Source organism: Schistocerca nitens, chromosome 9, assembly GCF_023898315.1.
Source record: "Schistocerca nitens isolate TAMUIC-IGC-003100 chromosome 9, iqSchNite1.1, whole genome shotgun sequence".
Classification (NCBI taxonomy): domain Eukaryota; kingdom Metazoa; phylum Arthropoda; class Insecta; order Orthoptera; family Acrididae; genus Schistocerca; species Schistocerca nitens.
Window position 1 is genome coordinate 297040348 of NC_064622.1, and position 27258 is coordinate 297067605.

Consider the following 27258-nt stretch of genomic DNA (forward strand, 5'->3'; position numbering starts at 1 on the left):
GAGACCGATCGCGTTTTGATGCGTGTATGAGAAAAAATAGATAATAGAAGAACGTGGAAAGTACTTTGAACGCTTATTTAGGAAAGCACGTATTCTAGGAAAGACTTTTGTATGTATGAAGGCACATTCACTTCTGAGCAGTTGTATTCATTTTCTCTCTCTCTCTCTCTCTCTCTCTCTCTCTCTCTCTCTCTCTCTCTCTCTCACACACACACACACACACACACACACACACACACACACACACACACACACACACACACACACACACACACACACACACACACTCTACTGGCTACTGGCTACTGGCATAGAACACGCGGCGACGACGACGGCGACTTCATCACATACTGGCGTGGGGTCGCCGAGGTCCCGAAAGCGCTACTCAGCCACGACCGGTCAACCGCCGTCTATAGCGCAAGGGTTCTTCGTCGCTGCCTCAATTCGCACACGTGTCTGGCAGAGCCATTCCAGCTGTGCTCAGTGTGATGTTTAGGTCCCATGTATGAGGGTGTACTGAAGGTCATGAGTAAAATTGTAAAGAACATTATTTTTTTATATAAACCATGTACGTGATTTTAATCTACAGGCCATCTGTCACTTTTCAGTATGGCTAATTAATAAAGGACATAAATTCCCTAAATGAGACTACGGTAGTTTGTTAAATTTTTTGCGAGTTAAGTAATTTCGATTGCGTAATACCTTTATCACGAAATTTCAGCTACTGCTGTCGCCATATTTGTAATTTATATACTTAAGAATGAAAGGTGTTAATCCATACATATTATAAAATACAGATACGCATGTATGTATAGGTCTATCTTCCAAACGAACATACCCTTTACTGTCAGGCATCAATCGCTTATCATAGTTCAGGTGGTTTGAAGTCATAAACATTGATTACTTTTGAATACATCGTGGGAGCAGACAGTGATCAATGTTATTACTAATTGTAACTATTACTCATAAACATTGAGATGCGTGAAAAACTGCCGCATCATGCAGGACGCTTAAATTTATTGTTTCTTTGCTACTAACTATATTTTGCAGACAGTATGCACATATGCCACTGAATGTACGTATACAAATATATCATTGTATGACACATAGTTGAAGAGATGTCATGGGCACTGAGATGCGTGAAAAAACTTAGTCCCTGACACCTGGCAGCCCTTCTGATAGCTTTCAACTGCGACGAACAAATGTGTGTAGGCGAAAACAAGAGCCGTCTATAGAACAATGAAGAAGCGTTGCCTTGGATATTTATACAAAATGGCGCTGCACGCACGCGAAGCAGCTGCTACCGTCGTACAAAAACTGTTCCAAAATTTCCAAGGTGTCTTCGCGTGTATTTGGAAATTAAATTTTTTGTATAGTTCAAACACGGTTCACTTTTTCTTTTTCGTTTCTAAGAGAAAATTGGCAAAATGAATACCCGGGTAACGTCGGGTTTGCCAGCTAGTGACATATAAAACAATAAAAAACTAAAAATTGATCCACTAAAACTTAGAGCTCGTTCAACGAAGGTTAGTATGCGTCTCTATAATACGTTCGTCTAAGCAGAGCATTTCGAGCTAGCGCAAAAGTTAGCTAAAATGTAGTGCTAACTTAGCGTGTCCCTTGACTGGAGTACGTTGTCCTTATCTTTGAGGTCATGAATGTAAAATGACGGTCTTTATCTAGTATACAGGCTGAACCAAAGTTCACTCAACGCCACAGTGCGATTCTTCACTTACTAACGCTACAGAAATTCTCTTTCGAAATTTCTTAACTGCTTACCTGGAATACCTCCACCACATGCCTGAACAGTATCCTATTGATTAGTACATACAATGCATCCCTGTAATGTGGTTTTCGACATACCACGTCTTAACAGTGGAAGCGACTTCTTATTGAAGTTCGAACGTCAGCGGTCTACGCCGAGTCAGGAGTTGCAAGTTCATTTCACTGTCACGTTCTTCGGAATCGTGTAGGATTTTATACGTCTCGAAAACTGATTAACATGGGGGACACAGCAACACATCGACGTTCGAGATCATGTAGCACGTCTTCAAATTTTCTTGGTACATTTCGAAAATGGGGAAAACAAGTTTACAATCCTGGCAGCCAGCTTTATTTCTCTGTCGACGTTGGTGTCGCAAGTTACTCACTTCAAATATCTCCTCCGTATATATGGGGAATATGACCGCTTTGCCAATCCAGCGCACAGGATTTCAAGACATCCAAATTCAAATATACTGAAGACCATTCGCGCGCGAGTCACATCTTACGGGACGCTAGACAGAATGTCATTACGCATGTTTAAACGTAAACGATATGTACATTTTAGCGTGATGAAGTCTGTCATGACAGACTAAACTATCTGTAATGTCTGCTACTTAAAAATATTCAGTGTGTCTTCACCTACATCAGTGAAATTTTTGCGCATTTTTACAGGTGCGTTTATTGTAGGCTAAGAGCATTATGTTCGATTTCCATAGGTCCGAGGTGCACCAGTGTGAAAACGTGCCGAGGTGTGTGGTTTGTTTGTAAGAGATGCGACAGACAGCGGCGGTGAAACGGAGCCTGGGTTGCGTACTGGAGCGCCGTAATCTGCATAAGAAACGCCGAGACAGACAATCGAGCGGGGATTCTCGCACACTGGCTCGGCGCTACTCTCTACGCCGTCTGAAGCCAACGTGTACCGTTCCCAGGGCCTGTCAGGCGAAAGTTTCTCCTGGTCGCGATCTCTCACACTCAGGGCAGCTGAATAGTTTATTGCACACTGTGAATCGTTCAGTGTGGTCCGCCAGATATGAAATGTTAGCACATGTAATGCGAAGCAGGCCGTACAATGTTCAGTGCACATAAAACAGCGTACACAAAAAGCCTTTTCATTCACGCATGTGCCTTTCTTAAATATATACATATATCTTTCAATATTCCACAGACCTCTTAAACCTTGTATCGCTTTTTTATATCATCTCTTACAAAAACTTAAAAGATTTTCAGTACTATATACATTGATTACTGCTACTTTGCGTATCACTTGGATGTTAATCTTGCCAGCCTGTGCCTTCATTTAACTTACAAACAGATATCTCGGTTTAAAATATTCACTGAAATGATACCATGTTCCGTTAGATAATAGAAAAGATATTGCGCGCATTGAAGCACGAACTGATATTCTGATATTTGAGTTGGCAAAAAAAAAAAAAAAAAAAAAAATGCAAGTTCCTGTCGATTCAAAGTAAACACCGCAGTCGTTTAAATATTGAAACAACGAATTCCGTCTACTAATCCACATATTGTGCTCTGAAATTTGTGAAACGGCATTTATTCAACAGTATCGAATTACTATTATAATATTGTTATTGTATTATTTAAAATAATTATTGTTTGTCCTTGGCCATTGCTCTTTTATTTCCATTTTTGCGCCCTTTGTCTATTCGTGTGTGGCACGGCCATTCGTGTTTATGGCACGGAGTCTTAGCGGTATGCGTGAACGCTGGCCCAGTATTTTTCTCCATTTAACATAGACCATGACGCCATGTTCTTGGGTACCCACCACTGAAAACACGGTAAGGTATCAGCTGTGTCGTGTTGCTAATCAGTTGAGCTGCAGGGTTAATTCTGTGCAAGAACGAAACTTTTTGCCGTAATCCAGCACGCAGTTTTTGCAATCATTACATTTGTATTCAGATTCTACAAAAGAATTAGCCATGTGTGTAATACAGACGTACGAGTAGTTACGAGCACCCGTTGTGCATTCCTTCTACACACTTGCCAGTCGATGAACGTATTGAGAGGACATTAATTTTAAGAAAGTTCAAAGCTACAATTAACTTATAAGAGTGCAGAAGGAAACCACAAAGGGTGCTCGTAACTGCATTTTTCTTGGTGATTTCGAAAACTGATCGCCTAATAAACTCGAAACACCTTACAAATGAACTCTAGACGTTAACTAAAGTATATGTATTAGTCTAAAATAATGGTAAGCACATGTATTGCTGACAGAGAAGTAACGCGGCAGAATTGTAACGCATACCAATGGGTTCATTCCAAGGTACGGGCCTTGTTTCATTAAAGAGAGGAAATATGAACCTATGAATAAATTGCAATTGCCGAATCGCGAAAGCTCTTGGAAAGTGTACTGGTGTAAATTCCACGAATTGGATGAAGTATGTTGTGTAGCGACTGAGAGTATACAGCACATTACCTAACCATGCTTTTAGGAAACGATTGTTACACCTGAAATGGGGTGCTTAAAAATCCTACACTCATATGTTCATCGGGTCCAGATGATGTTTCTTGCGCGTAACAAATGTTCAGTGAAATGAGGAATCATATAATGAAAAGGCAACACGAAACGAATTCCCGACTGTTGCTGTGGAACAAGTAATATTTACGAAATTTTTTGTAACAAAGGGAAGTTTTGATGTGAACAGAAATTCTGATTGTGCATGACGAACGTAAAGTGTTTAACGAGGCGCGAAATGAGTTGGTTGACTTCACAGTCGTAACGTTACGCGTCCGTTTTGTTTCGTATTGTTCTTTCGTTTATTAAAAAGACTTAACGAACACAAGGTTAATTATACGCGTTGTTTCGATGGGCGATGCATATCGGTGTGTGGAATGGAATACTAAAATGAAAGTGGATTGAGAGTCATTAAAACAAATTAGATTTGATTATGAAATACAGAAATATTAATATATCATTATAGGTCACAACTTTGATATGTTAAAAACATTATTAAATGAAGCAGTGCGATAGTGTAACGTTGAACAACAGCTCCGCCATGTACCAACGATGGAGATGACACTTAGGAAAGCCAAAATCGTTAGTGGACAGCCGACTTACGAGAAGTATTTCACACGATTATCACACCATAAGAACTGATCCAAAGCTACCTGCATCCTGCACAGGGTGTGGTACAAGTCATAACAACGAGGTACAACTTCACTCCAGCAGAAAACTCTGGACATCGATTTCTCAGTTTTTGTCGGTCACCCATCACATACCCTGTACTTCACCTTTGCTAATTAAAACGATCATAGCGGATTTGGTGTGAAATAATGGGTTATTTATTTGTATAAACACTACGCTGCATCTAGGAATCTTCGGTATCGGTAGTGAAGGGTGGCTTTCTCGGCAACAATGAGCCCTTGATGGCCTGGATAAAGCTGTATGTTGGAGTTAAGGTAAACAAGAGCGACGAAACGCGTGAACAATATCCCAGTAGCGGTGTTCGTATTGGAGCATCGCTCTGAGCCATGCTTGATAAGTGAAGCGTCGATAATCCTTGTTTGGGTTCCTCGCTACTAACGAGTATAGATGTTGAAACTTTTGTTACTGAAATACTTGCCAGGCATGCATTGCCTTCTAGTCACACTTGAATTGATAAAAGCGCGTACATGAAGAAGTTTATTTTCACACTAAGAATGATAATTAGTAACATCGGTTTGTGACAACGATCAGTTGTGAGAAGATCGCGAATAATTACAGTTTTTCGATTTAGTCTTCCAGCAGAAGCTTGGCTGGGTGACAGGTTCATTGATGATGAAGTTGTTCTCCCTATAAAACCATGTTCAGTTACTGAATTATGCCATAGGAAAACGTGTGTAACAGTATTGTTGGTCACATCTAGATATATTCGTATTTCTGTGGCTAACAGCCTCCGTTTAGAATAAATTATACAAAACACAAATTCAACATTTCTCGTGCGACGTTGTCTGTCAGCATCTTATTGATGCCTTCCGTTAGCATTTAATCAACTGAGTAAAAATGAATGTTTCATAGCATAGAACAGCGAAAGTTATCGTTACATCACTGTTGGGGCAAAATAATTTTGAGTCTTCCGTCTCACAAAAGAAGATACAAAGCTGAACAGCAAAGTATCGCACTATCGCAACCAACAATACTAATGAATATGAATGTAAGATCAGCATCAAATACTGCTTGTAACAATAAAACATTACATTTGTTGTTATTTAACGAAGAACCAGAATAGCCGGGACGTATAATTGGATTTTATCCGTCTACAGGCTGCTACGTAAGCAGTTAGGATTCTTCCATACAAGGGCATCCGCAGAAATTAATGGTGGGAGGGGCAACACTCTACAAACTTGCCATTCTTTATATAAATGAGTACGTTTTGCGATGCCTCACGCCAAAAGTTCTAAATTTTATAGATCACACAAACCCGGAGAATTGATGGTTATGTACTGATTGCCAAAAGTGAGTGGTGATTTTGAAATTAAACTCTGCACTCCTGATTCCGGGGGTAGGACGTAGGGATGCAAAAAATAATGTTATCGCATATCGTTTTGTTTTATTCAGTGGCAGCTATAGGGCGAAGGAAATGGAAAAGCTTACGTTTACATGATAAATTTGTAACTTCGTTGACTTGCGTTCCACAGCCAGCACAACTACATTGCTCAGTACCATGCTCCACCGAGTGATTAAAGCTTCGTACTGAACGTCTCATAGAAGCTAAGGAGTACTGTTTGCTTTAATTATTTGGGTAAAGTTGCTACTGGTCATATTTACATTGACGGATTCGAGAAAGTTCTGCTGATCTTCAGGCGTATGTGCATACAGACATTATGTTATTATAATAGAAAACGTCTTAAATAATCAAAATTAACACAGAAACGTAATAGTTGCAATTTTGTGCACTGTTCTGCTGATTGAGTGGTTATTGGGAGTTGTGGAGGTGAGTGAGGAGGGGGGACCGAAAGGAGTCGTCGTCCAGTGGTATATGCTGCTTTCGAAATTATTTTGTTGCGGAGCATGTATATTTCATCAGTTACGGTGTACTATTGGAGTGATATGCTTTTAACGTGCCAGTTGTTCACTTTCGATTTCGGCGTCGCTTCTAGTACGTTGACGGTACTGTTGTGGAACGTTACACTGCAGCTCTGACATTGGCTTTGATGTACTTCGTTGCACAACGCGTTTTCGTATGGATGGAAACGTTGGAAACATTGCGCACCTAAAACAATATGGCGTGTAGTGTGTGGCTGATTATCGAGTATCACTTCTTTGATAATTATTTTCTCGATACAAACAGTTAGGCACTTCTTTCACATTGGCGCCTCTTAAATGTGTTGCATTAAAACAGGCGTAAGTTTATAAAGAATTTTGACTTCTTAATTACCCAGAATATTATCTCCATTTTTTTGTATCGCGAAATGAATATTTCGATTTCTCCCATGATATCTAGTCATTTACTTTTCCCGATTTCGTACATAAGTTTTGGTTCTCTTCGATTTTCAAAGGCTGATTTATGTCTTATAAATGTTATGCTTTGCTTCTTTCGCTGTTCTTATCCTTCCGTACAGCTCCAACATTAACGCACACTCAGGCACCGCCGCTGTGCGGAGTTCCAAGCTTCGTCGTCAACACCGGGACGCGGCGGGTTGTTACATTGCTCACCGGCTGCGGCGAGGAGCATCCGCGATCGCGTTGCCGCTTTGTCGCGCGCAGATCCCGGCGGGCAGAAAGGCCTGCTTGCAATGCAGGCGGCTGTGCGGCCGCGGCGGGCCTTTGAGGGCGCGCGTGCCGCTGATGAGCGGAAATGCAGGCGCTGGGGGTGGGTGGGAGCGACCTAGCTGTGTTCCAAGTTCAGGGGACGGCTGCTCCCGTCTGCAGGTCTCTCTCTCCTCAGGGGAAAACAACGGTGTCTGGTGTCACACACAAATATCCGATTACGTAAGTTCGAGGTTTACAAATCCCAGATAGTCGTGGCATAGCTCATAATGGACAAGCCCGTAATTCTGCTGACATACAGGACAGACCATCTTTGACAATTATACGTGGAAGGGGGTGGGGGGTTATTTCCCCTATTAATTTCTCTCTATAGCGGAATGTGCGCTGGTATGAAATTTCAGCTCGAAACCCGTCTGTGACGGCCCATTGAGAACATGCCTTTCTAATCAGACCCGTCATATGACGGACTCTCTGTACGAGTCCCATTGTTTCCGTGTACAGCGGAGCTCTATGGCGCAGACGAATCCTTACCACTTGGGGCCGCGCCGTTCGGTTATCGCAGGTGTTACAAGGTTGAAATTTTATGCCCGATCTGGGACCTTTGCCTTTCGTTGGCAAGTGCTCTACGGATTGTGCTGCCCAGACAGTCCCTACGACCCGCCCTCGCAACTTCATTTCTGCCAGTACCTCATCTCCTACACAGTATCCAGCATGAGATTTTCACTTTGCAGCGGAGTGTGTGCCGATATAAAACTTTCTGGCACATTAAAACTGTTTGCCGGACCCAGACTCGACCCATGACTGCTAGTCGCGGGATTGAATTCCTATTAGTCTTTTGCGGTGTTCGTAAAAAAACAACGTGTACACCTTTCTAATAATTCATTCTTGGTCTGGAAAACATAAATGAACAAGTTATGTATTTGAAAAGTAAAAGGAAAGTACTGAAAACTAAACTCAGCGCTCAGGCCTCAGAGGACCACGCTGTCCTCAACGAGGATCGTGTCATCAACTGCCATTCGGATGCAGTCTGGAAGGGTACGGGATCAGCACACCGCTCTCCCGGCCGTTTGCGGCCTTCCAGACCTTGGAGCCTCTTCTTTATAACTCACTAGGTCCTCAGCTGGTATCGCGAAGCTGAGTGGAGCCCGTTCCGAACCTCCCACCAAGCGAAAATCTCCGGCAGTACTGGCAACTGATCCAGGGTCCTCTGCATGGTAGTCAGACACGCTGTTTAGGCGGACCACGAGAGAGTTACTGGCGAAAGTAAAGAGGAGCCTGAATAGCTCAGCCGGTAGAGAATCTGCCCACGAAAGGCAAAGGTGCCGGGTTCGAGTCACGGTCCGGCGCGCAGTTTGTCTGTCAGGAAGTATTAAATCAGCGCACTCTATGCCGCCGAGTAAAAATTCATTCTCTAAGTAGTAATAAAGCATAGGAAGAAAACTGCAGCATGTTAGTGTAGCTCGAAGTGAAGTTAGTTGCAAGATACCTCGGTGAACTTTGGGTTGACCACCTGGTATGTTCTTCAGCAAATACTTACCACAATACAGGGATATGTGCTTGGGAAGCATACGTTCCGTATGCAAGTCTTGAGTTTGCCATGGTGCAGCTCATCTTTGAGTGTTCCCGCAGGGTGTTCCTTTTAGAAAACTAATCGGTAATTTCTATTTTTGTCGGTGTGCGTAATGAGTGTCGAATTTTTCCACATTGTTGGTATCCCATTTCACTTTTTTACTTTCTGTACGGGTTAGCCGTTTCCCCATATAGCTCTTGCAGCAAATATCAGGAATAGGTAATTTCGGACATGAATAATTTGGGTGGAAACACAAAAATGAAGAGGACAGCAGATAGGTGGCGGTAAAAAATGGTGCAATATACGCGAAAAATCATTGATATTAGAAATTCGCATTTACATTTTTATCAAATGACTATGATATTTTTTCATATAAATAAAATATCTTGTTTGTTTAATAACACGACAAATTAAGAAAAAGACATCTATCTGGTATGATTTTTCCAAGACACAACATCTGCCTTCATTTGAAAGTTTTACTAGCGTAAAGAAAATATTATCGTAGCTTCATTCCATTCACAATATGTTACTCTCTGTAATATCGCGTCATATCCATAAATAACAAAATTGTATTAAGCAAGAAACATAACGTACGTAGCCTGTTTTCATCATTCATATGCATTGTCATCTGATGTGTGAATGATGTAGACATTAATCTCTCGAGTAACAACAGGCTTCAGAGGCAACTTAGAACAGCCGTAATTTATTGTAATTTGATTTCTGTTACAATTTCTAATGAAAGTGAATCTTTAAACCGATCACAAGTTGCGTCCCAAGTGTATATAAGTTTAAAAGTTTGTATTAAATTTGTTCTTTTTCGTGGAATTGTTTGAAGTCTGTAACTGCAGTACGAAATTCATAAAATAACGCTTCCTCTGCTTCAGTCACGCCTTTGCTCCGATTATTATTGGCACAAAACTGTCATCATTAGGCGCCTAATCTTACTTGTGGATAATTTGTTATAGTAGACATTCCAATGAATTGAAAATGTGATGCAATGACTTTCTGTGTTTTCTTGTTCTCTGGGTGGTTGGTATTGTTGAATTCCCTCTAATAATAATAATTACGTCTGGCTCAGCAACCTGGTGGAAATTTTTCGATTGGACGGCACTTCGGTGACCTTCCATGGTCCATAAACGCCCACATATTCATCGAAAGGGGACATACAGTTTAATGAGGAATCCGAAACGCATCTTAATCGTTGCGAGTCTATAGCATACGTTAAAGGGAGATTGAAGCATTCCGTGGCCCTACTTGCATCCGATCCATCTACCTTTCAGTTTTCAGGCAAGCGCCTTATCGCTAGACCACCATGTCCGACGTATTACCATTACAGCGGCCCCACAGTATTTTGAATGATAACCTCACTAGTATATCCAAGAAAAACTTTCGCGTATTTCGCAGGAATGTGTAATACAGCAATAGTCTGTAAGAACGTACTCGCAGCTCTGCAGCAGTATATTTACTTAATACATGTTTCATTCTGGATCAAGGATCTTCTATCTGCACTACAGAAGTGAGAACACCTAAGCGACATTTTAAACTTATAGCTGCGCCCAATAGGAGAAAGGAGTTTCGCCCAAGCCAGTTGAATATAGGTGAAACCTTCGTGATAAAGTAAAGCTAGAAAAAGATTGTGGGTTTCAGTTTTTTTCTTTGCACGCTCGCGATGTTGAACATTACAGTGGAAAATGTAATGGTGTGCTTATTTTTATGAAATTCCTGAATTGGCCACTAGGAATGGGTTTAGCTGTGTGACTGTATGACGCGCAGCTCGCTCGGCGTCCGTCACGGGACGTGTTTTGCTTGCCACTGCTATCGGCGGCAGTCGCTGCGGCTGTGCATATTGGCTGCAGCCTGCCGCGTCACCGCGATCCCGGCCGCCAGTGCGGCCCTTGACAGCCCACTAATTAAACGGCCGGGCAGTCGCTTTCGCTTTCCGCCGTCTCGCCCGCCCAGCTGTTTGGGGACGACCGATTCCGCAGCCTACCTCTCCCTCGCCTCACCTCACCTGCCGCAGTTGCAAACAGTGACACAGTCCGCCACCTACTCGCTTTGTGGGTCTACCGCGGGTGCTAATTCACAGTGCATACCCTCTATATCTCAGCTGTAACCAGTAAATTATAACGTACTTCATGCTAACGTAATACGGGGCGTTTCAAAAATTTCCTGCTTTAAAAGAGTGCTGTGTCTAAATACAGGCACATATAACCATAGGATACATTCTACAATTGCATTTAGGATCAAAGTTTTCATTTACCTTTCAGCTCACCAGTGCGCATGACAAACATGCAAAGTATAGTCAAACTCGTTCCATACTTTTGACAGTAAATCTAGAGTTCGTGCTTTCAGTTCCGTCACAGTTGTTGGATGACAAGCAACATAAATGAAAAATTTCACAATACCCTCCCCTCCCCACCCCCACCCACTCCCCCCAGAAAAAAAACAGAGAAAAAAACCATACCGTGAGCTCAGGCGACCATTGGTGCAACGTGAGATCCATACATCCCTTACGATCGCTCCATGGTTGAGGCAGTTCATTGTTAAGAAACGCTTTTACTTTCTGATAGGTACGGTGCTGCCTAATCTTTGAAAAATAAAAACTTTAGCGTATGCTCGAAAAAGTCAGTACTCCGAGATATCCAGGTATGTGGTTTCTAAAATCATTTTGTCCGTAAAAAAAGAACGGGCCGTCTCAGGAACGGTGCAAAACACGCGAAGCCTTGGATAGTTTCTCCCGTGCTCGAATAAGGTATATGGCTGCTGTATTCTCAAAGTTCTTTCATTGTGGGGAGTATTTGTTCATGTAAACTGAACGTAGCCTCGTCATTTGAAGCTGAAAGGGAACAGTTATCTTCCATCGCCAGGCCCACAATGAGTTCACATAACTAACACTTTGTTATTTCTCATCACGATGTCCGCAGCTCGTGGTCTTGCGATAGCGTTCTCGCTTTCCTCGCGCGGGTTCCCGGGTTCGATTCCCAGCGGGGTCAGGGATTTTCTCTGTCTCGTAATGACTGGGTGTTGTGTGTCCATCATCATTGACTCGCAAGTCGCCGAAGTGGCGTCAACTAAAAAGGACTTGCAATACGGCGGCCGAACTCCCCCGGATGGGGCCTCCCGGCTAACAATGCCATACGATCATTTCATTTCTCACCACAATAAAGGACTTACAGGAATCAAATCCAGTTTGACTTGAAACACAAACGTCGCCGCTAAACGCGCCACACAGACTCGTGAGTAATGCTTAATTCCCGGCAGGCACGAATAGGTACACTTTTGTAGACTACACCCAAAAATCTATGGAATGCGCTGTACTGTTTGAACGAGCATGCGGGGGCGACCTGTGGATTTCCTCTGACATAAACAACCAGTGTTGCGAAACTGCTGGTGCCATAGTTGAATTCCTTGAGCTGCGCGGGTGCATTGCCCTACACTCGACGAAAATCACACCGTACCGTTGTAGCTGATTTCCACCTTTTTAGAAGGAGAAAGGAAAAGCCTTTTTATTGCTGTTTTCATCATCTGGATTTTTGGGCATATATTGGATACCGAAACAACGAGCGAGGTAACTGCAGCAGGGGAAATCCCCTCCTGGCAACCCCGTGACCCGTCTGCCACGACACAAGTGGTTAGTTTTGACTTGAAGATTGCCCCCGATTTATATCTTTATTTCTATAGAAGATAAGATGATGTGTAATCAGATGCATATTTTTCAAAAACCCCCAAATTACAAAATATAAATTTATTACAGGATATGAAACGCAAGATTTTGTTTCGATATGACAAAAACCGCGAGTTGTAACACCCCTAGCGTGATATATAATGCGTTGTATTACGAGGTTGGCAACGGACGAAAACCGATTGTCAAACCCGTATTTTATTGGTAGCCTACCACCAGTTGAAACATACCGCCACATCCTACGGCCCAACTCAAAGCCTCAATCTCTCTTTGCCTCAGTACTAATTTTCAGCGCTCCTCAGAGAGACGTTCACGTTGAAGAATATTGCCCACTAGGAGCAACGACTCGGTTTGAATTTTAGTGATATGCGCACCTTTAGTTTGTCAGCAAGGCTGATCCAAACTCTGCTCCGGTCATATTCCTCCGCCTAAATATGATCTTTGCAGACACGGACGCAACGTTGGATTTCTCAAGGGAAGGTATAATAGATCCATGGCATACAAGCCTCGAGAAATCTGAAAAGTGTACTTGTGTTGCTGGAGTCAAAGTGCAACAGGCTTCCGAGTATCCATGTTAATGCGATCTCTAGACTGCACGGATAACCGAAAAAGACATGTAATCCAAAATGCAAGTTTTTTCCGGAAACTGCTATTTACAAAACATGCTACGCACTACTAATGATAGCCGACTGTGTTACTTATGCACTGTTCGACGGAAACAACTGGTTAGAAATTACAGACATTTAACTCCTATGGAAAAAGCTGGGCAAACATACAGACAGGAAATTGGCCCCGAACATCTTAGACGGGTAGAGTCCACGAGGGTGTCTGTCGGTGGGCTTGAGCTCGCATTGCCTCCCGGCGGTGAAATACGAGTCCGAGCGTAATAGCGCACTCTAACAGAAAACGTTCTTTTTAAATATAAAAGAGATTTTTTATTTTTTTTTAATCTCTATAATCCGCACTCGGATAATTGGGTGCTTCCTTTACTTGTGAGACATTTGAAAGATTTAAAATTTACGGATTTTGCGTGATTACACTGCGCTGGATTTGAAGTAATGGGTTGGTCGCAGATATTCGTCTGGTTTCCTTTTAGATTAATTTCACTCAGTGCCTATGCCTATAGGCATAAAACATCCAAGGCGTGGGGATAAATACTACTCGATCAAATTGTAGCTAGGAAGGTCAAGTATAGGACTGAAAGAAACAAAGTGCGAAAGAAGGTGCTCAGAAATGTTTTGTTTCAACCTAACGTTCGAGAGCTCATCCGCGCAAATGCGGCGAATACTTACGGCGTTGCAAAAATTACGAAGAAGTTGATCATTACCCAAAACAATTCCTTTTTATGTCAGTTCTTTTTATTTCAATTACAAATCAGAAACAGCGTTCCACTTATTCACAGTACACTGTGTATTTAAACTGAAACCAAAACGCGTCCGCATTTAGATTGTACACGCACAGGCAGCGTGACAACTTTTTCGCAACGAGCGCAGTCTGGACCAGACCTGATTGCCAGGATTTCGTGCTGCGACAAAAACACAAGGGGCGGCTCGAAACTTGGTTACCGTTCAGTTGAAAAAAAAATTTACCAACAGCCCCACGCAGTCGATAAAACCCCGTTTTTAATGGCGTGTGGTTCAGAGGATAGCCGAAGTGACCGAAATATTGACTTACACACTACCTCGTTGTATATCTCTTTACGTCCTATTTCTTATTATCATACTCACAGTGGACTTGAAATGTGTTATTAAACGCGACAAAACAGAATGAAGGATATAACTTTCAGTACACGAATAAACTCTCTCGTCTTGAACCTGTCTTCACTGACAGGATTTAGGTTAACCCCCTAAATACCGCGTGCGGCACAGTCTCATGATATACCGCGCTCGGATCTGGGTGCAGCGTTTCCAAAATGGTACCATCCGTACATTTTTGTAAGTGTTACTACTATTATAATGTCAGTACAATATAAAGACATTAAACGTCGCAGACAAAATTTATTGTAACTTGGGTAGAAATTTAGGGGATAAAGATAACCATACGTAACTATGCTTTATATTGTAATAGCAGTACTTTTGCTTTCAATAACGTATAATATTGAATAACTACAGTATAAATCATATACATGTGTTTCTCATATTACTAAAACTGATGATACATTGAAGAGCCAAAGAAACTGGTACACCGCCTAATATCGTGTAGGGCCCCCGCGAGCACGCTAAAGTGGAGCAACACGACGTGGCACGGACTCGACTAGTGTCTGAAGAAGTGCTGCAGGGAGATGACACCATGAATCCTGCAGGGCTGTCAATAAATCCGCAAGAGTACGAGGGGTGTAGACGACTTTTGAACAGCACATTGCAAGCCATCCCAGTTATGCTCAGTAATGTTCATGTCTGGGGAATGTGGTGGCCAGCGGAAGTGTTTAAACTCGGAAGAGTGTTCCTGGAGCCACTCCGTAGCTATTCTGGACGTGTGGGGTGTCGCATTGCCCTTCTGGAATTGCCCGAGTCCGTCGGAATGCATAATGGACATGAATGGATGCAAGTGATCAGCTTACATACGTGTCGCCTGTCAGAGTCGTATCTAGACCTATCAGGGGTCCCATATCACTCCAGCTGCACATGCCCCACACCATAAAAGAGCCTTCACTAGCTTGAACAATCTGCTAACGTGCAGGGCCCATGAATTCAAGAGATGGCCTTCCATACCCGTACACGTCCATCCACTCGATACAATTTGAAACGAGACTCGTCCGACCGGGCAACGTATTTCCAGTCATCAACAGTCCAACGTGTCAGTGTTGACGGCCCCAGGCGAGGCTTTGTGTCGTGCAGTTATCAAGGGTACACGAGTCGGCTCCGAAGCCCCATATCGATGATGTTTCGTTATATAGTTCTCACGCTGACACTTGTTGATGGCCCAGCATTGAAATCTGCAGCAATTTGCGGAAGCGTTGCACTTCTGTCACGTAGAACTATTCTCTTCAGTCGTCATTGGGCCTGTTCTTGCAGGTTCTTTTTCCGGGCGCAGCAGTGTCGGAGATTTGATGTTTTACCGGATTCCTGATGTTCTCGGTGTCCCATCGCCGCATTCGAACTCACTTAAATCTTGATAACCTGCCACTGTAACCGATCTAACAACTGCGCCGGACATCTGTTGTGTTATCAATTTCCCCATCTTCTCATTGACGACAGCAGTCGCAAACTACTTGGCGTGTCGAGTGATTATTACATACAAAATGTTTGCATGTCGAACAACGTACAGTATATTAAATGGTTCTCGGTAGTTTGAAAGACTTACGTACAGATATATACATCATCTGACGAATTCTTAAGATCTGCATGGTCTTTGTACTGTTCTCCGAGAAGTCAGAAAGCCATATTTTCCAGAAAGGCCATTCCGCTACGTATTGGGTCACTATTATTCCACATCCACAATTTGTGTGCGTTTATTCCTGCTGTGTCCAAAAATCTGAGGAATATTGCCAGCGGCCAAGTCGAGAAATCGAACACATTTGGTCATCTGTATCATCTCCCTCCTTGGTATGGTTATAGCCCGTTATTAGGGTAGCTTTTCCAGTGTCTGTGTCTATTTCGTCGCAAATCATGCTTTGTAGATAACAGGAGACCACATTTTTTTCTTCTTTGGCATGTAGTATACCAGGGTGCAATTATCATGGAATCCAAATAATGAAAAGCTCTATTCTCAGAAGTTATGATCCAGAAAGTCGGAGGCGATTTGTTTATATTCTTTTCCATTCTGTCAAGAAATGTTACACCGTTCTCCAGAAGAAACTGTCCCAATGGATAGCTGGTGCAGTAGTTGTCGGTGGTCGCATTTCTGTGAAAACCTAAGACGGGCTGAAACTGTAGCTTGACTATGTTGAACGGTTTGTTCGATGTAAAGTAAGGACCTTCCCTTTGTTTGCCGCAGTATATCTCGAAGCTTTGCACGTAAAATGTGCCACTATCGGACATGGGGTACAATTTCAGGCCGTACTTTGCCGTCTTGTCAGGCATGTATTGGATGAAACTAAACCGACCTCGAAAGGGAAGCAGCATTTCGTCAGTAGTCACAAATTCTGATAGGGAGTAATCGTTTTTACAGTTACTTTCAAAGTCCCTGGGCAACTCCCTAATGGCTGCTAATTTATCATACATTTTTCGTGTTCCCGTGGTCGCTCGCCGGCCGCGGTGTTTAGCGGTCCTAGGCGCTCAGTCCGGAGCCGCGCGACTGCTACGGTCGCAGGTTCGAATCCTGCCTCGGGCATGGATGTGTGTGATGTCCTTAGGTTGGTTAGGTTTAAGTAGTTCTAAGTTCTAGGGGACTGATGACCATAGATGTTAAGTCCCATAGTGCTCAGAGCCATTTGAACCATTTTTTTTCCCGTGGTCGTTCTCTCTGCAAATCTGATGCTTCTCAGTAACTACATAAATCTGTTATCGGAAAACACAGCTCGGCAAAACCATCATCCCTGTACCATTGCGCGGCTACTTGTCTTGAAAGCGATTTAGAATAGAACCCCATAAAGAGCTTCCATTTCCGAAGAAGTAATGAACCTAGAATCTCGTTCCCTCGTATATTGAATTGTACATCTTCGTTCTGAAGTATATATGTTTGTGCTAACAACAATTTTTTGAATCATATTTGTAAGAATGAATCTCATAAACGCGTATTATTCCGAGGAAATATTTCTGCCTGCGCGGGTCCGGCCTGGCAATACTTTTAAAATGTTTGTTTGATTTCGTTTTGTTAGGCAGAGATAAGGAATTGCTTGTCCAAAGCTTTTCTGACGTAAGAGCGGTAATCATTGCCTGTATTATTACTGAAGGGATTGGAATGTTTGTCCCCAGATTATAGTGTCGCTACTGTGGCGGTCCACGTTCACACTTTCTTCCTTCTCTTGACTTTCATCGATGAAATCGCAGGGAAGCTCTCCCTCTTCACCTTCGTCGTCAGACAGCAAACGAAGTATATATACGAAAGCAGTAACTTGTTCTCGAAAGAACAGTTACTGTTGATGACCGTGCAGCTTTTCCCTGGAATAAATGAGGACTGACTGACGACCTCAGCTGCCGACAGGTGTTGTTGATATACCTCGATTTGAACAGCTGAAAGTGTGTGTCCCGACCGGGACTCGAACCCGGGATCTCCTGCTTACATGGCAGACGCTCTATCCATCTGAGCCACCGAGGACACACATGAATAGCGCAACTGCAGGGACTTATCCTTTGCACGCTTCCCGTGAGACTCACATTCCCAACTGTCCACAATTCAACATATGTATTGTACCTTATAGACATTTGCCCGCCCACTCATTACTCGCGCACGCTTTGGCGATTGCCGTAAGAGTTTGGGCAACCTGTGCGCATTCGCACAGACGAAGGTCAATGGGTGGGTAGCCTTTAACTATATATACGAAGGCAGTAACTTGTTCTCGAAAGAACAGTTACTGTTGATGACCGTGCAGCTTTTCCCTGGAATAAATGAGGACTGACTGACAACCTCAGCTGCCGACAAATGTCTATAAGGTACAATACATATGTTGAATTGTGAGTCTCACGGGAAGCGTGCAAGGGATAAGTCCCTGCAGTCGCGCTATTCATCTGTGTCCTCGGTGGCTCAGATGGATAGAGCGTCTGCCATGTAAGCAGGAGATCCCGGGTTCGAGTCCCGGTCGGGGCACAAATTTTCAGCTGTCCACATCGAGGTATATCAACAACACCTGTCGGCAGCTGAGGTTGTCAGTCAGTCCTCATTTATAGCCAACGAAGTATTTGAGGTATAACTTCACCATGTATATTGTCCCATTTCCTAGAAAAGCTAAAGAGAGCAAACACGTAATTACGTGCATTGGACGTATTGCAGTATGCAGCGACGGTTAGCACAAACAACAGTAAAAGCAAAGATAGATAAGACAAGTAAATACGTACATAGTTAACTGCGCGCGGTGTAGAGTGGCACTTCTGCGAAGTTTTCAGTTGAGCGGAAAGTTTCTCATTGACTATACAAGGAAACAGGAGAGACACCTGCAATACTCGGGAGAAGGGCGAATCTAGGAATTCCTATGAACAGAAAGTGAGGGGGCTAAGGACTGCGTATTTTCGCGAGCGCAGGGTTTGCGGCACTCACCGCTGCCGCGCGGTAGCGGTATTTAGAGGGTTAGGTTAGGTGCTGTTACTGCACACAGGGAAGTGCAGGTAGCTGGTTTTGTGGCGAGTTCGCGGCTGCTTGCTAGCTCACTTGGAATTTCGTCCACTTTTCCTACTTTCACTGAGTAGATATGACACGGTCACACATTTCATCACCACCAGAGGTACTGAGCAAGGTGCTCCAGGACTCGGTATTCGGGAGAACAGAGGTAATAAAAATGTAGCGAAATATAACAGAGACACAGACCATTAACTTTTTTAACGGGAGGTCGTCTCACTCCACGAATAGATTTCCGGAAAGTTTGTATTGCGAAGACGAATAAGATTAATTTTGTCAGACTGCGTCTCATGCACTGTTTCGTATCTAATTGCCCCGTCTATTAATTTTTACGAAATCTCGGAAGTCCTACCATCCAGAAGACACAGATATTGTGCGTTCGATGATACAAGAGCACGTGACTGATTCAGGCACTGAGTCGGTAAAACAAAATGAACTCGAAAACCAATTTGTAACATTTTGGTGTCTCTCTGTTTGATAATCAAGCCAGAAAATCCAAACTTGGTCACTACTAGACACTTATTCTCCCGGAAACAGTTCACGCAATTAGGACAGTATCGTCCCACTAATTTCATTGTCATGTAGAAAATGTAGTGACAAGATATGGCGGAAAATTCCTGACTCCCTACTTATCGTTATCGATTATTCCACAGTGGCCAGTCCAAAGAATTATTTACAAACTCATCGCTGCTCTGAGATGTTTGGTCATTATAAAAAGCTACACAAACTGAAGAGAAACAGACTAGGGTAAACATTGCTCCCCCGCGATTAGCCATTAACTATCTGTTTACCTTCTCATCGTCCCTGTATACTCATAACGGATGGTTTACACCTCATATAAAAAGTTAGTAAAACCGGCACGCAGCGTCAAGTTTACATGTGCTTCGAACATAATGCTGGAAGGTAAGCGTTGTTTGTAGAAATAAATTCCCTGCTGACAAAGAAAACATGCAAGGAAAGTTACTGATGTAACTTGGTAGTAGTGTCATAAAGCTTGACATAGCTAGCGCTTAGAATTGACGCTTAGGCTGCGTCTCGAGACAACATGCCATTGATACCAATAAAGGCCTGGAGGGCGTCTTTTAGGCGGTCTCTTTTCTGTCCCTTATGAACACCTTTCATGATTCGGTTTTCATCACCAGCAGAAGAGGGCTTGGCTTACTGTCGCAGAGGGTCGTCTTATTCATTGCTAACCATAAAAAGAATGTAATTTTTCACCTGGAAGTGACTTGTTTGAGCCGTTGGACCGCGTTGCGAGGGCTCGAGCATCGTATTCTTCAATCGGACAATGATGGTCAACATAAAATTTTATTAGACGTAGTTGTGTCGTGCGGCAACGGCTATTTCCGCAAAAACTGAACCCAGTTACCGTATTCCTTTGAACGTCCCAGATTCACAACCTCCGACTAGCCGAGCTAAGCAGGGGTCTCAGCATCAGCTGTGTGTGGCGTTTGGAAGTGGCATATGCGGCAGCCACAGCGTGTATTCTGCGCTTCCTTAAAAGTTTGTCCTGATAACTCAAAGCGCTCAAAGTGTGAGCCAGGAACTCCGGTCGCGTTGCTGAAGTTGAGGACGGACGGTAATCTCCTGTGGCGGAAACTTGGGCGCCGCTTGCTGTATATCTTAAGAGGCCAGGAATCTGCACGAGCGTCAGCACGAAGCTACAACACACAATCACCTCGTGCACTGTTTCATGATGCCGTAGTTGACAAACTGCTATCTTCAACTTCCACTTAAGCAGATCATTCACTGCTTCTGTATTTCTCGTTGTCTGTTCCAGAACAACTTTATCTCCTGTGGCATTCTTAAAATACACTCCATGTATTAATTTGGGCAGCCTTCGCACCCACTTCGAATTGCCTGCCATTTCAGTGCCTTCTTTTGTTATGTATTTAGAAATTGATTATTGTTCGTATTACGTCTTTCAAAGGTACAGCAATTTATCTCTTCTTATTCTGTCGTGAAATAAGCAGAACAAATACAAGGACAAAAGTATACGTTTTGTGGTGTTCCCGCTGTTGACGTTCCAGCTATAGTTGCTCCTTCGCGTCAGTGGAGGTTTAACCTCTTGCCGAGATGACCAGGCAGTGAAGGATCCGGAATAAGTTATTGACGCGCACTCTCAGTGATTATTCATCTGTTTGTTTGAGACGTAGACGGGCGAAGCTGGCTAGGACGGCGTCAGCGTTTACCGGTTCTAAATGGCCGCCGGGTCTCATTCACAGAAAAGAATTTACAACGCGACTAATTCACAGAGCCCGTGCTCTTCGCTGTCGCACGTTTTCCCCGCTGATCTCTCGCTGTTACTAACAGCGGGAGGGTGCTGGACGGGTCTCACCGATTTGGCTCAAACTGTATGAGTAGAAGCAAGTATATGACTCATTGAAGTTTCTCAAATATTTCGTCTGAGTGGGCCGTTGGAAAGGAGAGATTGCTGATTATGCTGTGAGCGATGTTTGAATAAGAATTATGCTGTCGGTAAGCGTACAGAATGATAATTCGGCGTCTCGAGTTCAGTTCCCGCTGCTACCCATCTTTTTCATTCATCACATTGTATTCTTTGCAATGTTAAACTAAGGCTAAAGCTTGCAATGGGCCACCCAGCGCAGATGTTGACAACGCCTGCATGTGTGCATGATTAACAGCAAATGTGTTTTTACTTTCGACAGTAAAAACTGATAACTCATCTTCATCCATCCACCTCCCTAGCCCCATGTATATAGTAAAACAAGGATTGTTTTTAAATGATTCGTCTCTGACGGTTTGTGATTTCAGCTGTTTTCCGAGATATTGTAACATTCCCTTTTTATTGGCAAATGGAAATCGAGCAAGAATTTTCTACCAGAGAAGTGACTGGTGAAAATACCATAATTTAAACCTTTCGATGAGGATTTAAAAAAAAATCATCAGCGCTTTCCGTTATGCTTGTTCAAGTTATGAAGAAAAAGGCCTTCATCCGACAGTCATAGCGGTCTGTGGGTCCTGCAGCAATAGAAGGGCATGTTATTGAAATTATTATTGATAATTGCGTTTTAAATCACGAAGATTAAAAAATATATATATTACACACCAAACCTAATGAAGAGGTATGTGGATTTTATTGTTTACTCTTTCTTTCTATGCCCACGTATACTTTTGCTGTGTGCAGCGCCATTTTATTTGTAACAGGTTCCATCATCAGGTACAGACGCGAACGACGGTGATTACGATACAGTCGAATATTCTTCTGGTACTTTGGTGCCCCTGGCTTAAAAGAAGAAAGGCCATCACCAAAATCGCGGCTTCAAATCCTGGAAAAAAGATTATCTTCAGATTTGGGGGAGACGAATAGAACAAGGCGGCAGTACAAATGACAAAATATCGTTCATCAACTCCGAAACATAGGAAAGATTTCAGGATGCACGAGACGTTATGAAAAGGTGACGACTAGAACATCGCAACAATATGCAATGACAGTCGCATTACCGTATTTATTAGGAAAATTTCAGTTTATTGCTATTGATACCTGGGTAAACCTATTCAAAAGTAAACATTCAATAAGACAGCGAAAAATCACCAAATTCGTCAGCAAAAATGATGTTTAAAGTTTGGAAGAAACGACGGAAGCAGCAGAGAAGTTTTGTATACAGACAAGCCATTAAATAGCAAATTTCAACCTTAATTATGTAATTAATATTGACCAGACTGGATGCCAGTATGAATCAACGCATAACAGAACTTGGATTACAAAGTTTCGAGGATCGTTTTGGTGAAAAATCTGTTCAGAACCACCCACTCTTACACAGCACTGTACAGTTTAACCACTTCAGGGAAACTGGTATTCCTTGTACTTTTAGGTACGTGAGAGCCTGGCAGTAAATTTGGTCCTGGAGTAGCTGGTACCGTGACGAAATTAGAAGAAGAATATAATAATATCGTCGTTATTGGCCTCTAATCAGGAAAACTAACAAAAGAGCTTGATGCAAAATTTTTGGACAAAACGTAAAAACCATAATATTTTGCTAATCATGAATTCCTTCTGTTGGTAGAATCGTGGAGTGGCCAAGCAGATTTGACAGTGTATGGTAGGACGTTCAGCAATAAGTAAGGCGAAGTAATGTGTACTGTGAAGATCAAAAAATGGTTCTTAGCACTATGGGTCTTAACTTCTGAGGTCATGAATCCCCTAGAACTTAGAACTACTTAAACCTAACTAACCTAAGGACATCACACACATCCATGCCCGAGGCAGTATTCGAACCTGCGACCGTAGCGGTCGCGCGGTTCCAGACTGGCTCAGATCTGTGATGTATATTTCTATAACCAAATCAATAATCTAATTTAAAGATTACAAAGTGCCCCTGATTCGGTACAATAACGACGAGAATTATCGTCGAGGGAAGATGAAATTAAAATACAGTCGATCGTTCAGCATCACTTCAGTACTCCTGTTTTCACCACAATGATTCTATATGCATGGTATGCATCAAAACTGGTAGAGGAAAGAATGAAGCAGGCTGTCGTCGTAACATATTTCGGATAAATGTTCTTGCTAAAAAAAAATGTATTCATAAAATGTGCATGATGTGAAAAATATTTATGTTTTAAATGTGTCCTTGAAGATTATCATCCAAATAAAGCAAATGATTCCTTGCTAGAATTTTCGGAAATATTATTTTCATGCAAAACTTCAGACAATTAAGAAAATTAACTGTTGAACTATATTCATTATTCACATTAAAGTAATCATAACTGTCAATTTTATTTGTTAATTTTACGTATATGAACTGATCTGTTAAACTATATTTAAATTTTGTAACTGTTAGTTTAACATTACGAGGAATTAAATACAATTACAAAAAATTAGGCAGCAGCGGGAATCAAACTAGAGGCCCCGAATTATTGCTCCGTACACTTACCGACTGCGCCATTCCACTAACGATGCAGTTGTTATTCAAACATTACTCTCAAAGTAATAAAAAAAATTTCGAGAGCGTTTTCTCTTTTCCTACGACGCACAAAGGCGAAACATTTTAGGAACTTTAGAGAGTCATAGACTTTCTCCTACTCACAAACTTTGAGCCAAATCGGTGAGACCCGTTCCGGACCCTTCCCTTGTATGCTAATAGAATATTACTTGTACCAGTCTTAATCGGCTCAGTGTTGTTTAGTTTCTGGAAAAATAGTGCGCATGGGATCATTTGACGCTTAAGCTATAACTTTCCCCTATTTACATGAATATCAGCCACATGGAATTAGAGATTGTAACTTATGAAAGTTGATGTGGTTTAGTGGCAGAATTTTCAGTGGTAGATTTGATAGTTGAACTGTTTTGATACGGGATTCTGTTTGTTCGCAATCATCTGAATAATACAAAAGGACAGTTCAAATATGCGTAATGTTTTCAAGACATGTGTGAGTTAAAGATATCCGCGCAGTTAATGTACCAATTTCCCTGTACCTGGCGCTATGTGGAAAGGCATAACACCAAAATTGCCTCCTGTGTTAACACGAACCTGTAGCGATCGGTGAATTTTATTGTTGCATAACATTTTACTATTAACTCAGCCACAGAAGCATGTCCGATAGCATTCGTTGTGGTTGCCTTATTCAACGGTTTCGGCTGAGGTGTACCACTTAATGTTGCTTGCACTAAATCTTGGTCGTGGGAACATCTTTGTTTCCTTCGTTATGGAAGTGAGAAATTCTATCAGGGTTTTCGAGTCGAGCGCTGCAGGGTGGGCGCTACCAGTGTCTGCGATAACGTAAGAGGTGCGTTGCTGGCTGCGCGTTATCGCGCTGAACACTGCTGGGAAACACAGACAGTAGTCCTTCACACCGTGGCTGTGGCCACGGAGGCATTCTGTCGGCGGACTTGTGCGTCTGGCTTCCAGCGAAGAAGACCTGTATGTCAACGCGAACCTAGATCTTATTTTAATCACAAACTGCCGCTGTCGAGGGCGATGCAGTCATGGACTGTGCGGCTGATCCCGGCGGAGGTTCGAGTCCTACCTCGGTCATTGGTGTGTGTGTGTGTGTGTTTGTCCTTAGGATAATTTAGGTTAAGTAGTTTGTAAGCTTAGGGACTGGTGACCTTAGCAGTTAAGTCCCATAAGATTACACACACACACACACACACACACACACACACACACACACACACACTGCTGCTGTAATAATGTATTTGTACGTGCAAGTATGACGATGCTCGTATTTATCGTAGGTTAATTGTAAAACATTCCGCTTTTTGTCATCGCTACATTTATTTGTTCTGTTGTCTTGGACAAATCTTCATTACTCTTCCTGAGTTCATCGCTGTTTTTGGTTCAAAATGGCTCTGAGCACTATGGTACTTAACATCTGAGGTCATCAGTCCCCTGGAACTTAGAACTACTTAAACCTAACTAACCTAAGGACATCACACCCATCCATGCCCGAGGCAGGATTCGAACCTGCAACCGTAGTGGTCACGCGGTTCCAGACTGAAGCGCCTAGAACCGCTCGGTCACTCCGGCCGGCCATCGCTGTTTTTCCCCTCGGTATTTTACTAAGGATTTTCCCCTCTTTCTTTTTCCATATCAACAGGTTGAGTCAAATTCAGGCATTCACCTGCGTATAATCATTCTGCTTTGTTTCTGTAACAAAGAGCTGTAACTTTTTCTTGAGAGAAGGTAGATCTCATATTGTACACATCTTAAAGCCAGCTGAAAGGTCATTTCCATCTTCCTTGCTCTTCCTTTATTAGCCTCTGCGCTGCGAGAATTCTTCTGCGTTACCTCACCAAGACATTTAAAGTTTTTTGACATACTCAATTTTTCGGTAATCCATGCTCATGAGATTTGGAGCGTATTTTATATTTTCCATCTAATCTGATTTTGCATCAGAGCTTCACAACATTTTTTTAAATTGATGTGGGCCATCCCAAGTGGACCACGGTGCTTGTATTTCTGCTGTGCAGTTGCCGTATGCCATTTCTGGTGCTCTTGGAGAAGTTTAGTTGCTGTTTCCTTGTTAGTATCTTGAGCGTTTCTGTTAGCCCAGTATTCCTCCATTTTCCTGGGCTCACTGCTGTCGCAGGAATTAACTTTCTTATGATTCGAGGACTCGTATTTGGGCCTTCTTTGTATGAAATAGGCGCCCTGCTGCGTAGAGGGCCGTCGGTCTGACTATAGTGTTACAGTTAGTCTGCTATTCATCGATAGATCTTTCGAGGCGTTCATTTTTCTGCAAGCATATATGCTCTATATAGCTCAGTTTCCCTTTGTGCGAGAGCTACCGTTTTGCTGAGATCGTCTGAGATCGATTTTCCTAAATACTTCACGGTTTTGGCTCTTTCTATACACTTGTTAGCACTGACTCTCAATGTTCTAGGAGCGTCTTTAATACTGATAATTAATTCGGTATTTCCGGTGTTGATCAATAGACTTGCTTTCTCTGATATTGTAATTTACGTTGTTATGTACAGCTATGGAGAGCGATTGAACTTACTTCGCTGATGTGTTTGCCTTCTTCTGCCACTCTCTTCATCGTCTCACTGTGATTTTTACGTTCTTCTGTCCATGTTCTCCCAGACGCAACACTTGATTTAGCTTTAGAATGATGCCGGTCAGTTAAAGTTTTGAATACAACTCCGTTCTGTAGAATTTTGCGTGATGACTGGGTGTTGCGTGCTGTCCTTAGGTTAGTTAGGTTTAAATAGTTCTATGTTCTAGGGGACTGATGACCGTAGCTGTTAAGTATCATAGTGCTCAGAGCCATTTGAACCATTTTTTTGTAAAATTTTGTATGTAGGCCTGTTTCCCGAATCTCTTCCAGTTTCAAGTATCCAGTTGTTTCTAACTTGCTTTCAAAGGGCAAGTTAGAGAATGTTTTTCGTCAGTATATTATCGTTCGTTCTGAGAATAGTGGTGATAAAATTTCAGCCTTCTTTTCGTGAGACTGCCCGAGATTTTCTCCAAATTTTGATATTGTTTGCTAGTCCTCCGTCTTACCCAGGTTCTCTCAACACAAACTGCACCCAAATTTTCATTAAACTTTCCTTTCCTCTTTGTGTCTTTCCAGTGATTACAGTCTGATGCGTATAACCTTTAAAGTTTGAGTACTGTGGTGTAATGTTTTAATTTTACATTGCGAGATAAAGCTTCAATGATTGTATATTTATTTGCTTCACAATTTGGTCCAGGGGATTGGACGATTTCTGCTAGGTATTTGAATCTTAGGAAACTGTGTACACACGGATCGTTCATCTAGGTATTGAGGAGAACCTACGATATGTTGTTCATTTTACCATAAGAATTTCCAGTCCTCTTTTAGCTGCTATTTCATTGAGGTTTTCAAGGGAGT

The 27258-nt window shown here is 42.5% G+C and overlaps 1 protein-coding gene and 1 non-coding gene across 2 annotated transcripts in view; one reads left to right on the forward strand and one right to left on the reverse strand.

Annotated features, from left to right (window-relative positions):
- The window catches only part of LOC126204449 (afadin), a 711881-nt gene that overhangs the window by 161548 nt on the left and 523075 nt on the right, over window positions 1-27258 (forward strand). The gene's annotated exons all lie outside the window — the stretch shown is intronic.
- On the reverse strand, window positions 17849-17923 carry Trnat-ugu (transfer RNA threonine (anticodon UGU)). The gene has a single exon. It is a non-coding gene; the product is annotated as a tRNA-Thr (tRNA).